This window comes from Solanum dulcamara, chromosome 1 (genome assembly GCF_947179165.1).
Source record: "Solanum dulcamara chromosome 1, daSolDulc1.2, whole genome shotgun sequence".
In the NCBI taxonomy this organism is placed as follows: Eukaryota; Viridiplantae; Streptophyta; class Magnoliopsida; order Solanales; family Solanaceae; genus Solanum; species Solanum dulcamara.
This window is the reverse complement of record NC_077237.1, coordinates 11377604-11381771: the sequence shown is the minus strand read 5'-3', so window position 1 is coordinate 11381771 and position 4168 is coordinate 11377604.

Here is a 4168-nt window from a genome sequence, read left to right as displayed (position 1 = left end):
CTGGGTCAAGAAAACCTCGAATTCAAATTCTGATGGTTTCATTGAGTCCGGAATATCAAATTAAGTATGGTAGCATATATGGTTTGTATGTACGGAATTCCGAATTAATCCCGGGGATTTATTCATAAGTTTGAAAAGTGAAATTTTAGAAGTTGTTGATATCTGATGCAGGGTCCTCTTTAGCGAAGGTAAGGTCGCGAATGCGAACCTCCGCTTTAGCAAAGGTAGGGCCGCGAAAGCGAACCTCCACTTTAGCAAAGGTAGGGTTGCGAAAGCGAAGAGGATCACTTAAGCGGGGTTCGTAAAAGTGAACCACTGGTCGTGGAAGCAAACCTCCGCTTTGACGAACCCTGTGTCACTTAAGCGACTTCTGAGGGGTTTATGGTCGGGATTTTAGCCATTTTTCTCATTTTCAGACCTTGTGGGCGATTTGTGAAGTGATTTTTTCAGGCTATTTGATTGGGTAAGTGTTCTTTACCTAAAACTTACATTACTCATCCATTGTATCATGATTTAACTTCAAATTGAGGATTTTGGGCCCCAATTTTTGAGAATTTCTTCAAGAACTTTGAATTTCTTAAAATGGTGATTGTGAATTGTTTTGAACTCCATTTTTGAAATTGTTTTCTCTAATGAATTCCTAATACTTTGAGGATCATTTTCATCTAAAAAATTTCAAATTTAAACCCTATTTTCAGAGTCAGAATTTTGAGCCATTTTGACCCCCTTTCCGAATTTCATGATCTTAGTGTTGTTAGCTTCGTATTTTGATTGTGAATCACTATTTGGATATATTGTGGTATTTTGAATTTGATTCGGAATAAAAAGGCTCAAATACTTGATAGATTGGATATTGATTAGGGCAGGTGAACTTCTAAAATCCCGTAAATCTTGTAGATTAGTTGAACTTGATTTTGAATATGTGTTTGGGTGAAATGGGAATGAGTTTTGGTTTGATAACATGTCACAGGTGCATAATGAATAATCGGAAAATAAAAATATTATGTGTGATATAATTTTGATCGATAACATGAACCTCTTGACTTTGACTTGATATGAGCTTGATGAAATGTTATGATAGCATTAATGAGATTGTGAATTTGATGAAATTGTCATTTGCTCATTTTTTACTATGGGAATTAACTTGAAAATACTTGCTCACCGATTGATCTTACATGTGATAAAAGGGTAACGAATTAGAGGCTTGATGACTTATAATGATGTGAATGAGGAAAATGTTGATGTTGATATACTGTGGATAGTGTGACGCGAATTGCATTGATATAATTTGTATTTTGACTGTGAGCACTATTATTTTCTCATTGTTTGTGTGAACATGCTTATTTGCATTGGTTCTGAAATACTATGATGAGATCTGATTGATACTGATGACGAGGTCATTTCCTCCGAGAATGTGATGCCGAGGTCATTTCCTGTGAGATTGTGAGCCAGGTCATTTTCGGCGAGATTGTGATGCCGAGGTCATTTCTGAAGAGATTATGAGCCGAGATCATTTCCGATGGATATATGATCCTTGTGTGGCCTCCACGGATTTTGGTCTGTTAGACAGCGTATGTGTACCATTAGGACGGACATACACCATCCTACTTGACATCACATTGCATTGCATTGCATCTGTCATCATGAAATTGTGTATATGCCCATTGTGTTTCTGAGATTGATCTATTTGAGATTGATATGACTTATCCAGTGATACTATTGAACTACTGTTGATCTATGTGCAATACGTTTTTTGTAGAGTAGATTGAACTATTTTTCTGTGCCGATTGTAGTTGAGGAGGTTCGGTTGGGATAAGAGGAGTTTTAGTATCTGTTAGATTTACCTGGTTTCTTAGTTAGTTTGCTGAGTATCGTTTTATTTGGTACTCACTCTTTGCTTCTAACACAATGTAGATCTTGAGCCCGGATTGTGTGTGAGTTGTATTCTATCCTCCGAGGCTTCGAGGTTACTTGAGAGGTAGTTGTTAACGCCTGACGATCTCCCTTGTCCCTTTTACTTATGTTTTATTCTATTTGAGAAATAAATGCATCGAGACTTGTACTTATTTTCCAGTTCTGTTTTACTAAAAGCTTGTAAATGTGACAATCAAGTTTTGGGAGTTATATTAGATTTGAAAGTCCTCCGCTTATGTTTATGTAGCTATCTATTTAAAATATTTATGTTTTATTTTTCGCAAATGTTGAGTATTAAGCTGACTTGTCCGGTGGAAAAGGATAAGTGTCACTACACCCGTATTCGGGTCGTGACACGCTTGATATAGAATCCAATTATCTTTGTATTGAGTTCCTATTTTATTATTAAAATACATGAATGTTTACTTAATTTTTTGCGCATATATATATAGATATATATATAGAAAGAGAGAGAGAGAGAAAGAATTTGCTCTGCAATCTTTTTGTTCTCTTGCTTCCAAACAGCTAAGGAAAAGATTGAACTTAAAAGCTTTCACGGATCGGAATTGATGTAGAGGAGCTTCCCGTTGATGTTAATTGATGGAAAAGTACTTGTATTCATCCTTAGGTCTTTATGCTTTAACAAGGCATGTTTGGAACTTCAATTACAGCTTTTAGTAGGCGTATTAACGCACTATGATTTCTTGTACTCTGATTTATGTTATTTATGTTATGTATGTTATGTTATCTTATGTTATTTATGGTATTTATGCTATTATTTGACGATATCTACTGTTTTTTGGTGCTTTGATTATACTATTGCTTGAAACTCTTCCGTTATTTACTTTCCTACTTTTAATATTCTTGTCTGACCTTGTTTTCCTATGCTTCTATTGAGCTGAGGGTCTTTCGGAAACAGTCGTCCTACATTGGTAGGAGTCAGGTCTGCGTACACTTTACCCTCCCCAGACCCCACGATGTGTGATTTCACTGGGTTGTTGTTGTTGTTGTAGTGGCCCCCCTGTGTATCCTATTTAAGCTTGTATTCTTTTTTTTTTTTTGGGTAACTGCGGGTCCCATGTATAAGCTTTTGGGCTTTCACAATTGAGGAACTTACACAAATAACTATAGTTTAGGGATTAATAAAGTCTGGTAGCTATAATTAAGATAATTACTATTCGTAACTAATATTTAATTGGCTATTCAGCTATATCTAAATGTATTCATTATGTTTGGTGATTGTATTCTAGTATACATATGTAATTTTTAGACGGTTATTCCGAATATAAATACAATATTTAATGCAATGCATTAATTGTTCAATAATATTTTTTTTAAAAGAAAATTTAGAATAATATCTCAATATTTCATAATCAATGAAATTATGAGATCTCATAATATTTTTTTCATAATAAACAAATGCTTTGCACTACAAAAATTTTCTTCTTCATTAATTTTGTTTTATCACGAACTATTACTTGTACGATATTAATACATATTTTTTCTTTTTATTATATACTTTTTTTCATTTGAATACATTTATTCATATAAATGAATTTCGGTGATGAATACCCTATATAAATACTCAAATATATTGATACACACATATAATAGTGAACAAAAATACACTCAAATACATAATACAAATGTAAAACAATGAACTAATAGATTTGAATATATTGATATAAATTTATAATAAGTTGCAATATACACAATATATTGATACAAAATAAAACAAGGAATAAGTACACTTTGATACATTGATACAAATGTATAGTCAATATCAGATATAAACAAATACATTGGATAAAATAATAGTGAAACAAATACACTCAAAATACATGAATACAATGCAAATAAAGGTACATTGATAAATGAATATAATGCATATATGGGTGCATTTGATTCCTTGAAAAGTCCCCTTTACACAAAAAATCCCTAAAATTTGAGATATGAATTTCTCATAATATACACAATCTTTCAAAGCATCACCCATTAATAATAACAATTTTATGAATCCGTAATTTGAACTTAAGTTTCAAAGCTTTCTCTCATGGCTGACAATGAAGTTTCGTAAATCACTTCGAGCCAATGATGACGACATTTTATCGGAGAAAGGGAGAGGAAAAACAGCTTCATTAAGTTTAAATTTGAAAAAAAATCGAAAGAATCGTCCATGGAAGAAAAGAAGAAAATAATCATCCATGAAAAAAGGAAAAATTAGTTAATTTGAAATTATACACTAATTTGGAGA